At 48.9% G+C, this 13479-nt stretch overlaps 1 protein-coding gene across 1 annotated transcript in view; it reads right to left on the reverse strand.

Moving 5' to 3' along the window:
- Positions 1–13479, reverse strand: part of B73 (molybdopterin biosynthesis CNX1 protein / molybdenum cofactor biosynthesis enzyme CNX1 (CNX1)) — a 157207-nt gene that overhangs the window by 85599 nt on the left and 58129 nt on the right. The gene's annotated exons all lie outside the window — the stretch shown is intronic.

Genomic DNA, 13479 nt, shown 5'->3' on the forward strand with positions numbered 1-13479 from the left:
TAATCGCTTACAACGATTTCCTGGAACAACCGGTTTCACATGCTTTCCACACAGACATGGGGCCAGTACAGTGGATTATGTTATGAAACAACCAAGCTTTGTCCCCTGCATTCAGGATTTCACAGTGGAAGCCAGGCCAGTGGGCATAGAGTAGATCATGCTCTCTTGACACTGTCCGTTAAATTTCAGTATAGTATAACCCAGACATCAGGAAACAGGTCACACACCCGCTATACATTTACACCAGAGACTGATTTTGTTTATACAGAGGAGATCTAGGACCGTCTATTGGAAGTATCAGTTGGCACAAATGGTACAGGCCTCTCAGTGGAGGAGTGCACCACTCTACTGACTGAGACACTGCATGGGGCTGCATCAGTGGCATACCCACACACTCAGTCGGGCAAGAGACGACATTCTGGGAGCATGCCCCAGAATAGTTGGTATGATGAGAAGTGCAGAGAGATGAGAGCCCAGCTTCAAAGGGATCTTCTTTTAGGAGTCATCACTTACAGACAGTCTCGGATTGCTTTCCGACGCCTTGTGCGACGGAAGAAGCGAGCTTACCTAGCTCAGATGGAGCGAGACTTATATCAGATGTTCTTGAGTAGGGACTCACGAGAGGCATGGCGACTCTTCCATGAGGACTCCCCTCCCCCAGTGATTACTTCACCTGATGTGTGGGGCCAATATGCGACATCATTATATACGGTTCCTGGACAAGAACCCCTACCAGACCTTACCAAGCCTTGCCCAGCTACGAGCACTTTCTTTACACCTGAGATGGTACAAAGGGTCATCGACAGGATGAGGACCGGGAAGGCATAGAGTGATCATGACGGTCTAGTAGCGGAGCACTTTATACATGCCAGGGATATGCTGATGGAGGTTCTCGCAGTGTTGTTCAATCGTGCCATGTGTGAGGGATTACCTGAGACTTGGAGGTTGTCTAATATTGTGCCCATCTTCAAGGCGGGTGACCCTACAGAGCCTGGGACCTGCCGCACTATTATGGTTGGACACACATTGGCACGGTTGTATGCATCTATTCTGGAGCAACACTTGAGTAATTGGGCAGAGGGCGAGGGTGTACAAGCAAAGGGTCAGGCCGGCTTCAGGAGGGGTTTCTCCACTCTTGATCATATTCTGACACTCGGGGCCATCATTGAGGAGGGCAGAGCGCATGGGAGACGGATCTATTGTAGCTTTCTGGATTTTCGCAAAGCATTTGACATGGTACCAAGAGCTTGATTGATGCGCAGACTACAGGAGATGGGGGTGCCCATAGAGGTGATTTGGGGGATTATGGCTCTGTACAAATCAGTGATGGGACATGTACGCACTCCAGAAGGGGCATCTGATTTAGTTCACTCTACTATTGGAGTGAAACAGGGCTGCCCATTGTCTCCTACTCTATTTGGTATGTATGTTGATGAGGTATCTGATTACATTGACAGAGAGGATGATAGGGGTGCCCAGCTGGCAGGGACGTGGATCCCATTGTTGCTATATGCTGATGATATTGTGCTGATATCTGACTCACCAGAAGGTATGCAACGACATTTGGATGCACTACGGAGTTTTTTAGAGGATAGTGGATTGTGTGTAAACCTAGGTAAAACCAAGGTTATGGTGTTTAACACCACACCGCAAGGGGTCAGGAGATCAATACCTACTTTCAAATATGGTCAGGAGATTGTGGAGTATACAAATGCATACACTTACCTGGGGGTAGTCTTTATTGGGCCGAGATTTTCTTTGAGAAGAGGAGCAGAGACTAGACTAACTAGAGCTGGTGCGGCTCTGGGAGGAATGGAGAGGATGTGTTCGCAGGTTCAGTTCCAAGAACCTAGGACAAAGTTATAGCTCTTTGATACTTTGGTTGCCCCTACTATGTTATATGGGGTGCAGGCTTGGGGACCTTCTGTAGGTCAGGATGGTTGGAGGCGTATGGAGAAGCCCCTGGTATCTATGATCTCTCGGCTGATTAGAGCCAAGGCTTCCATACCGCATGATATCATTCAAGCGGAATTAGATGCCCCCCCTATGGAGATTGAGGCGCTTACCAGATTAGTCTCCTTTGTACACAGTCTGTTGGATACTACCAGAGACAGATATGCCAGGGTGGCTCTAGAGTCCTCCAGACAATTAGCTCTTAATGGGGATACATCATGCTGGTATGCACAGATGGCATCATGGTTTCAGCCACATGGTTTCACCATGGACAGGTTGCCTCCTTTTCAATACTCTCTACAGGCACCCTTGAGGTCTCTGACGCGAGTAGAGATTAATAGACTCATTCGTAAGGATCTGATCCAGCTGGACACGAGGAGGACATGGATAGAGCCAATACAAATGTTGGGCACAAAGATGGCTTTCTATAGAGAGCATCTTCTCCACCTCATGGGGGATGGGTTTGTGATTCAACCTAGCTATATGGACACGCATCTTTCTCATGGTTTGCGTTGTGCCATTGGCCAGATACGCACGTCCTCACATCAGCTCGAGATTGAGACTGGCAAATTCAGAGGGACACCAGCAGATAGCAGGATATGCCTCTTATGCCATCTAGAGCCAGAGACAGAGGTACATATGTCCTTGCACAGTGTACTATGAGATACGAGGCCGTTTTCATTGTCTATTCAAAGAAGGTTTTGGGCCTCTATCTAGGGTCATGAGTTATGAGGATCAGAGATGTCTTGGGCTATATCTACTTGAGTTACACAGGCATAGAGAAACTTTACTAAGGAGAGCTAAAGAGAGACGACCCCAGAGACAGATCACAGATTTCTTTACACTAGATATTATAGACCCAGAAGAACAAACAGAGGAGCAGCCAACAGTGGAGAGGTCTGCCCGCACTACTGGCATTCTCATAGACAGAGCATTGGAGCTAGGGAGATCTAGACGACCCCGATGGAGAAGAGGAGCTACACATTTTCGAAGGAGGCTACAGCAAAGGATTCAAGCCATACTTTTTCGTCGTCCAGAGTGCAGATGAAGATGGATCTCTATGAAGATGGATCTCCACTTCCCTCCCATATTGTCTACACATTGTACTGCTTAGTTCACACATTTCACGCCTTTCACCTTTCACACCTATCAGCTTAGTTTAGGTTTCCGCAGTATTTATATTTTGTTATCCTAGTTTAATTTATTTTGTTAATCTGACTTTGTATCAGATATACCGCATTGTAACTTTCTGGTCTCATAGGTCACTTTGGCCTTTTGAAGACGTTAATATAACATTTTCAGTGGGGGCTTCTTTTGGATTCCAGTCATTAACAGAGACACGCCGCCCGAGGGGGCTGTCCATTCCACAATCAATAGGGAGCAGGGCTGCCTGCGTTCTCCTTACACAGGGAGGGGCTTCGGGCCTTACAGTTTGCAGTCATACAGAGGGGCAGCGAAGGGCTGCTCCCGCTTGTCAGTGGTGCCCATATCGGGCTGCGGTGCTGGTCTTATTCGTGAGCACACAATGGTGCAGCAGGACAGGTACACAGTGAGCCAAAGTGGCTCTGGCAGAGGTGAAGTAGTGGCCGCGAGATGACCCACCAAAGGGGCCGCGAGTTGTTGATTCCATTGACAGGTGCAGGTTTTGCTTGAGCGCCCGCAGTGGGTTGTGGCTCTTTTCCGGACGGCGATTTAGCATGAGGAAGCTGGGTGATAAAGCCGACCCCCTAGAGGATGCCATCCAAAAGTGCAAAGAGGAAATGACGGAGACTATTACCAAGATGAACCGCAATCTATTGGGCACAATAAAAATGCTCGAAGGACGCGTCCTGATCCAAGAAAGTAAGATAAACGCACTAGAAGACCGAGTGACGACTCAGGACGAAGAGATTGCGTTACTCAAGAAAGATCTCGCCGAAGCACAATCAAGCAACACACTGGAAGAGGGCGAATTGCAACCCTCAATAATTGAAGAAATCAACACGATCAAGGAGCAAGTACGGGCCATCAAAGAGGGAGAAGAGCAACACAAAGAGATGACGACTTCTTGGGTGGAGTATACAGATGCTTACACTTACCTTGGAGTGGTTTTTAGTGGGCCAGCATTTTCGTTGAGGAGGGCAGCAGAGACTAGATTGACCAGAGCTCATGCAGCATTGGGTAAATTGGAAAGGATGTGTTCACAGGTTCAGTTTCAGGAGCCTTGGACAAAGCTCCGGCTCTTTGACACTTTGGTGGCTTCTGTATTGCTCTATGGAGCTGAGATTTGGGGACCTTCATTGGACCATCACAGGAGGACAGGCCGCAGTGATGGATGGGGGGACATGGAGAAGCCTCTGGTCTCTATGATCTCGCGGCTCATTAGGGCCAAGACTTCAGGACCACGTGCTATTATACGAGCAGAGCTAGCTGCCTCCCCACTGGTGGTTGAGGCGCTCACCAGATCTGTCTCCTTCATACACCGCATGTGGGAACTTCCCAGAGACAAATATGCACGCCTTGCACTTGAGTCCTCTCGACAGTTAGCCAAGCAGGGAGATACAACATGCTGGTATGGGGAGATGACGTCATGGTTTGAGGCGCATGGGTTCAGCATAGACAGATTGCCTCCTTTCCAGTACTCACTGGATGCGCCCTCTCTGACTCTTACACAGTCCGAGATCGCCACGCTCATTCGCCAGGACTTGACTCAGCTAGACACCAAGAGGACATGGATACAGCCAGTACAAGAGCTAGGCACGAAGATGGCTTTCTACAGAGAGCATCTCCTCCAGCTTACGGAGGATGGTTTTGTGACGAGGCCCAGATACATGGACACTCACCTGTCTCATGGGATACGATGTGCTATTGGCCAGATACGCACATCTTCACACCAGCTGCGGATCGAGACTAGGAGATACAGCGGAGTACCAGCAGAGGCCAGGACATGCCCCCTGTGTGACATCGAGCCTGAGACAGAGTTGCACTACACATGCCACTGCCCCGTCTACTACGAGATATGAGGCCACTTCCATTGCTTGTTCAGAGACGGCTTTGGACCATTCTCTACAGTCATGCCGTACGAGGATCAGAGATGCCTAGGTTTGTTTTTGCTCGAGCTGTGCAGACACAGAGAGAGCTTGATGAGAGGAAAGACTAGCCAGTCTCGGAGACAGATCACAGACTTCTTTAGAGCTGCCACTGGACACCCCGAGGAGTTACTACCACAGCAGAGCTCGTTGCTTTACACCAAAGGCATACTGATCGACCGAGCGACTGAGCTGGGGAGATCCAGACGCCCACGACTGCGGAGGACTACACAACATCGACAGAGGCTGCATCAGAGGATCCGGGTCACTTTGGCTCGACATGCACGACGCCTGGTAAGACTACTGACCATGGAGGAAATTGATGAGATCCGCCAGCGACTGATGCTGGATCTCCTGTGATCTAGCTATCCCAGCTAGCTGTTTTAGCTGCTTAGTCCACACCCAGCAATCTAGGATTCCATAGTATTTTATTTTGTCATTTTGTCATCTTGTTACTCTGACTTTGTATTAGATCCACCACATTGTAGCTTTCTAGTCTCATAGGCCACTTTGGCCTTTTGAAGACGTTAATATAACATTTCATTTCATTTCTCTCTCTCTCTCTCTCTCTCTCTCTCTCTCTCTCTCTCTCTCTCTCTCTCTCTCTCTCTCTCTCTCTCTCTCTCTCTCTCTCTCTCTCTCTCTCTCTCTCTCTCTCTCTCTCTCTCTCTCGCTCTTTTAGTGGAAAAATCAGGGCTGTATATTACTGAGTACAATATAATCCCCAGCGGATGCCAAAAAAGGCCTATCACGCGGGGTGTACAAGCTGAATGTAAGGGTGATAGTCACTATAGTGACAACTCTACTAGAACAATCTCATGGTGGTCTATATGATGAGTGGAGGAGAAACCACTGAGGAGGTGCATAATGCCATGTAATCTGTCCACCTGTAAGTGTGAAGAAGAGTGGAGATTGAGCCCAACGCCGAAGGAAGTCAAATCGACGAGCCTCGGCTGCTCTAGATGTACCCGAGGAAGAATCCCACTGCCAAATGAGGGTGTGAATGATGTCCAGCCAAATGGCAGTGAGGGTATCCGGAAGGAGCTGTGGAGCCGCACTGAGAATGTGAAGACAACGAGCTCTCCAAACATTCCATAGTGCAATGCTAGTGATAACTGAGAAGATTTCATCACGCGTCTGAGGATCCCCCTGCCAAGCAATCTGTGGTAACATAGCCAAAGTCCCTCGCCGATAACCCGTGGAGGTAAGCATAAGAGTTGGATCTGTGTCTGAGCCCTCGTAGAAAAGATGCGGTCCGGGCATTGGCATCAACCAGGAGACAGATCCCCAAGTGAGAAATCCATGCTGAACACCAACTCTGCTAAGTAAAGAGCAAACTGCTAGCCACACTACATGAGAAGACGAGCATAACCAAAGACAGTGTGCAGGTGACTAAGCGAGTCACAAAGGACAGCGAGTACATAACGGATCATGACCCATAGAAGCTAGCCAAGTCCCAACTGGAAGTCCTGCATGTGCAATCATCCACATGAAAAAGGAAATACGACGAGCCACATGTAAATCCCAGATGGCTGACCAAAACTACTGTAGATAGGAATGGGAGAGACCTGAATGTAACCAAAAACGCATACGAGTGGGCTGCTCCGTGTGCTGTCTCATCAATGCGAATCTTCCAATTCTGACAGTGTACTCAAAGAATGATACATGTGCACCGGTGAGGTTAGGATGAGGCCAATGCCACTCTCCTGGGTCCCAATAAAGCTGAGATAGGGCACGACCCTCCCACACCCAAAGCCTCCAAAGTTCAGCATCAGCGGAAGCGAAACGGGGGTCAACACAACGACGCCTCCCGCGAGAGCCAACTACTTGTATGGCCTCCCATCGAGCGCCACTGTAGAGAAGGTGCGGAGAGGAGGGAGCATATGTCAATCGAGCATGCATCCCCGGAGAGTAGTCAATCTCAACTGTGAACAGCATGGTGTCAAAACTAACTAATAAGAGAGTGCTCTGAGCAAAGAGGCCTTCCCAGCCACAATGTGGAGGCATCTGAACCGTGTCTCGCATGACTGCGTCCCAGTGTGAAGGGATGGCGGAGTCAATCTCAAGCAGTCTGTCTGTTACCCCGCGACCAATGTCATAATGTTCTACCACCAAATCTGCATCCATCATACGTGTCTCAGGAAACAACCGCATAGAGGCAGCAGGGCCAGTGTCCCAAGCAGCCCAATCAATGTGGGTCCTCTCTCCAAGCTGACGGGGTGGATTAACTGAAGAATCAAGAACTGCATCATTCCAAATGAGAGGTTGGCGTTCAATCTCTTCACGGCATGAGGGAGGTGAGCGTATGATAGCTCGCCGCATGGATACCCAAATCTGAAGGAGTGAGCGGATGAAGGGTGAGAGAGTGCTGGTGCACAAGGGGGCATCCGTAAAGAGAAAACGAAACCCTGTTTGCCAAGTATGGCCATCTCTAGTGCCGAGGCGTGGAGTTGCTGTGGAAAGAGCGGCCTGAAGAAGCATCTTCCAAGGTTCTTGCCCGGGAAAGAGACCCCGAACAATAAGCTTGGTAAGAAGGGCGCAGCTCTGTAATTCTGGATCAATAATGCCAAGGCCGCCTGCTGTCCTAGGACGAATAATCGTGGACCAACGAACTCCAGCACGAGTATCAGTAGTCCCATCTGTGCCACTCCATAAAAAATTCCGCACGAGTCTGCGAAGCTGAGCTATCACACCAGAATGTAGCATCCAACAGGAGGCCGTATACCATACTGTAGCCAGAATGACCTGGTTGGCGACCAAAGCACGGCCAGCCAACGACAGATGACGTGAAGACCAATGACATAGCTTCCTGCGAATAGACTGTAGTATGGGTGCAAACTGCTGCTGTGAGGAAATGTCTAATCCAACCTGAAAGCCAAGATATCTGCATGTCTGACCCGGCTGCAGCCATGTGAAACCATCAGTCACCCCCCAAGTAGGTATGTCATCACTGCCAACCAGTAACCCATAGGATTTATGCCAGTCAATGCGTGCACCACTGGCAATGCAAAAAACCTCCAAGGTCTCCCGCATGGCATCAAGAGCTGCTAGCAAATAGCGCAACATCAGCATAGTGTCATCGGCAAACTCCTGATCGATAAGGTCCGGAGCTAAAGGTACTGGCATGGTCAAGCCACGAAATGCATGGCTCTGCGCTCGAAGAAAGTCGGACATAGTCTCTCCTACAAACAGATACAGATATGCTGCTAAAGGACATCCTTGACGAACAGATCGAGAGAGCTCAAAACTGCGACTGACACGACCACCAATAGTAATAGCACTGCCGGCAGTCCTGAAGAGAGCGGAAATGCCTGAGATCCATGTCAAAGGAAAACCCATCCTGGCTAATGATCCTTCAAGAAACTCCCACTCAACACGATCGTATGCTTTCTCGAAGTCAAGGATGAAAAAAGCGAGAGGTTCAGAAGATGATCTGGCCCACTCTACTGCCTCATAAAAAGTGAAGATGTTATCCAGTATGCATCGATCCATGACAAAGCCTGTCTGAGAAGTATGAATAATATCTGGTAAGAACGGTCGCAAGCAATGGCTGATCAATAACGCTAATATCTTATAGACCGAAGGGAGTAGGGTAATAGGTCTCCACTGGCGGAGCTGTGTGGTGTCACCCCCTTTCGGAATAAGAGATATGAGACCTGAACAAAGATCCGGATGCATATATCCTGATGCAAAGATATCCTCACAACCACGAAGCAATGGTATTTGCAATACATCCCAATAAGTCAAAAAGAAAGCTCTAGTGAGGCCATCCTCGCCTGGACAGGAAGATGGATCTAGACTCTCGATAGCAGCATAAAGCTCTGCAAGTGTGAATGGAGCCAACAAGATCTCTGCCATAGTGTCAGTACAACGATGTCGAGTGTGATGCCATATCTGCTCACGGGCATCTAAAACCTCAGTAGTGCATACATCAGCAGTGAACAATGCCTCGAAATAATCTGCAGACATATCAAGAATAACATCAGGATGCATATGAAGTGTTCCCTGAGCATCGCACAAAGTCCGAAGGGTGGTGCCAGAAGGGCGCTCTTTGTGTGCAACAAAGAAGTCCTTATTCATTCGATCAGCTTTAGCTATCCAGTGAGATACTGAAGCATGATGAGTGAACTCAGACCTAGCCTCCTGTACGCGATGAATTTCCTCTGTGAGCTCTGTTTGTCGAGCAACGAGATAAGCATCCCGAGGCCACTCTTCAAGCAAGCGCTGTGTGGAACCAAGAGGAATGTGGAGGTTAGACTCGCGTACTCTCAACTGACGATGAATTAGCAGTTTGATCACGGCAGTAAATACTAGACTGAGTAATGCAATGGGCAAGGAACTCTCCAGGGGGACCACTGTAAGAAGCACCCGTGGACCACAAGTCACGAATCTGCTGCTGCAAAACTTCAGTGGTGAGAACATTGTCAGGAATGCGGCAACCTCGTCTCTGTGCAGAGGATCTAGTGAAAGAGATAAATAATGAGATGGGTAAATGATCTGAGAGGCTGGACGCTCGCCAAATAGTAGTAAATCCACCCAGAGCTGCTGCCCAAGGCCCAATGTAAAAATGATCAAGTCGCTCTAATAATCTTCCTTGCTGTCGCTGAAACCCCCACGAGTAATGAAGTGTAGCAGGGTGGTGACCAAAAGAGGGTATGTGCCAGGCGTAAACACCTTGAATAGCTAGAAGAAATCGATCCCAAGCTGGCTGCTCATCGGGAGAAATGGATGATAGAATTGGAGGAGTGATCGATCGCCAGTCAGAGTCGCTCTCGACGTTATTGAAGTCGCCTCCAACAACCCAGGAGTCTACAGCAGGTAGAGCAACAACCAAGGAGGACCAAAAAGTAGCTCTCTCCCGAGGAGTAGTGGGTGCATAGACTGACATAAAACCAATGATAGAGTCCTGAATCCAGATAGCAGACTGCTCTGCCAACGACCAGGGTGCCATGCTGCTGAACTGATGCCAAGTAACGTGGCCCCACTGATATACATACACCGCAACTCTGTCCATGAATGCCTAGAGCAAGCTCCCAAAAAGTGTGAGCTCCTGAGGGCATGAGATTACCAAAGGGAGTGGCAATCTTATGCTCCTGTACGAGTAATATATCCACAGTGCCTACTACATGAGCGTGTAAATCTTTGCGAAGTAAAAGCTTACGTGAACCTCTTACCCGAGAAGTTTGTAAACCATTTGCATTCCAAGAAACTACATGTAAATCCATAGTCTGCATGAAAGAATTGGTAAAGTATCTGTCTAACTGCGCATCTTCTTGGAGGCAGTTGGGCCATCCAAGGGGTGAGCTTCAGGCAGGAGGAAAGCAACCCGCAAGCCCTCTCTAAAATATGGTGTCTCATTGCACCAACTGCGAACCTCAGCTTGTTTACATTGCATTACCGATGCTGCAGCTTTGACACCCCAAATGCGCATAGACATAGGAAGCACCACATCTGAGGATACATGAATGATCATAGGCAATGAATAGCAAGCATATACATCACTCCATTCCATAGCACCAATACATGAAGGAAAGTGTGGAGACGATACATCCGGAGCGGAAGTAGACAACCATAAATGAAGCTGAGCCATAGTTTGTGCATGCACAAAATGCAGAACCTGATCCTCGGACCATTCCTGAGCTGCATGGAATGGAAGGAAAAACGAATGGGTAGGTTGAGAGCGACTGCCTATTAAAGAGGGAACACAACCTGGCTTGTGATGCATAAGGTAGAGCTGCACCCGCAATGGTCCTTCTGAGTCACCGCACATTTCAGCTCGATGAGTTCCCCAGGAAAGAGGGCAAGAGCTGAGGAAACTGCGTGGGACGTAAGTATGAGCGGCTGAGGGAGGGGGTGGACCAGAAGGTGGAGGGGGGGGAGTAAGGGCGAGAGGTAGAGGAGGAAAAGGAAGAGGTAGTAGCGATGAATGATCCACCTGCATGGGAATAGGGACCTCGGGAAGAGGGGTAGGAACGGGCAAGGGGATGGCAAGTGAAGGAGGAGCTGGTAGCAGAGGTAAGTGATCCTGGGCTGAAGAAGAAGAAGGGCGAGGAGAAGCAGGAGGTAAGGGAGTGGCGGAAACTTGAGAGGGAGCAGGAGAGTTAACACTGGGGGCTGCATGCGGTGTGTGTTGCTGATGAGGACGGAAGGAATGGTTACGACCAACTATTTGCCATGCAGTCTCAGTAGGAACTGAAGCAGAGGGAGCACCCGGAGGCTGCTGAGGTGCTCTAGTAGTAGTAGTAGGAACCGGCTGTGGACGCTGACCACGTGGCTGAGCCTGAGTGCCACGAGCCGGCTGTTGTTGTCGCCGATGGCGTGGCTGAGTGGGGCAATCGCGTGACAATGTAGGCACTATCCTGGGTGGCCAGTGACTACCATTCGGCAAGAGTAGTCTATCACGCACAACCACAATAATTGTATCTGGTAACGAAGTATCCCCAAACACGAGGACCTGAATGCGAGGTGGACCAGATGAGAAGATGCAGGAACCTGGAACTACTGTGCCAAAATGAGCAGCAATCATCTGAAGGAGATGCTCATCAATAAAATGAAGAGGCATATCCAGGAAGGAGAGCGTCAAAGGGAATCTGGGAATAAGATGCCGACTGTCAAACTCCTCAGTAGTAAACTCGGGATACCACCTCGTCAAGTATATCATTCTGCGATCAGAAAGTATCGGAGAGCGAGCCAGGAGAGCTGAGGCAGTGGCGGGATCTGAAAGACGTACCATGAATATGCCTCTACCAAGGAATGAAAGCTCCGAGACCCGTCCCTGAGTCGTGCCCAATGCAGTCTGACACCAATCACGTATAGAAGAGCGAGGTGGAGACTATCCAATCATCCGGCCAACCAAGGCATGTTGTGCCAAGTGTTGAATTTTGGAGTCAATGCGTGTCAACACTTCACCAGTACAATCCACGCGACAGGCAAGTGGTGATGGAGCGCCGTGTGTAGCACTCGAGACCGGCAAAGCCGCCATGAAGAATGGGGTAGATTGGCAAACGGGAAAAGCAAGACCCGAAGTGAAGCTTGGACTCTTTCTCTCTCTCTCTCTCTTTCTCTTTTTCTCGCCTTCCCTTGCAGGCAGGGGAAAGATGCACACAGTGAAGGTTTGAAACAGGGAGGGTTTGCGGGCTGTTAGGGTTTCGGGGAATTAGGGTTTTCAGGGAATTAGGGTTTTCAGGGGATTAGGGTTGCTCGGAATTAGGGTTAGCAGGTGGGGCTGTTAGGGTTAGGGTTTCACGGAATCAGGCTTGGCAGATGAGGCTGCAGGCAGATCGTGCGCAACGCTGGGCTGAAGGCAGCGCGCGTGTCAGCAGGCTGCAGGGAGCAGCGCGCGGCGGCAGACTGCAGGCAGCAGCGTGGCGGCAGGCGGCAGTGTGCAGGCTGGAGGGAACGCGATCGCGGCAGGCTGCAGTCAGCAGAGTTTGCAGGAAGCAGAGTGCGCAGGTAGGAGGGTTCGCGCCACTCTCTCTCTCAGGATATTCATAAATTCATAAAAAATGGTTAGGATGTTATCATATCAGTGTGGTAGAGACAAAAAAAAGTCGGTCAGTAATGAGTGATCAATAAATTTGTGATGCATAGGTGTTTAGGGTTAGATAGGTACTGGGTTAGTAAAAAGAAAAATTTATACCTTGACGTTGAAAGAGGAGATAGTGGATAACCCATTTGAGGAGGGCGTTGCTTTTGTGAGGTGGTCAGAGAAGCATGGGGATTGATAATCCCATTGGTCCTTGATGCACATGTCCCAAAAGTCAAAGGACATCCGTGGTTTATGATAATTGTCGTGCATGATGATATTCTTGTGGGCATTACTACACAAAATTTTCCCAAATACATTGTGAAATAGGCAAGGGGTAATGGAATGAAAAGAATAATAGACATTGTTTTTAATGATTCTCTCTCTCTCTCTCTCTCTCTCTCTCTCTCTCTCTCTCTCTCTCGCACACGCACACAGAAGCAAGGCGACATCTCTCATGAGCTTTGCTCTCTCAGAAGCAAGGTGCCATCTCTCATGAGCTTTGTACTGTTGAAATTTTACATAAATAAAAGAAACACCGAAAGAACGCCTATTGACATTATGTACTTCGTTTGCACATTGGCGGCGGACCACTCTAATGCGTATCATTTACAATTTTTTCCCTAAATGCTGGTTAACGTATCAAAGGATCTTTACATGATGGCTTGTACCCGTTCCAGTATGGGCTTTATACCTCATTGATTAATCACAGATAATATAGCCTATGCTTGTTTGAGTATGGAGTACCCTCTCAGGTGTAAGTGGATGGTGCAACTGGTGTGCAAGCCTTGATGCACACTGGTTTGTATACAAGTGCTTTCCGTTACCAGCGGGATTTTGAGAGGACTGAAAGAGCATGTCTTAAGGACTTGGTTATCTAGCTCTCTTTTCTATGAGGTAGAAACTTTTCAGTTTAGATCTTCATCTTGGCTT

This window comes from Adiantum capillus-veneris, chromosome 21, assembly GCF_014529385.1.
Source record: "Adiantum capillus-veneris isolate H3 chromosome 21, ASM1452938v2, whole genome shotgun sequence".
NCBI lineage: Eukaryota > Viridiplantae > Streptophyta > Polypodiopsida > Polypodiales > Pteridaceae > Adiantum > Adiantum capillus-veneris.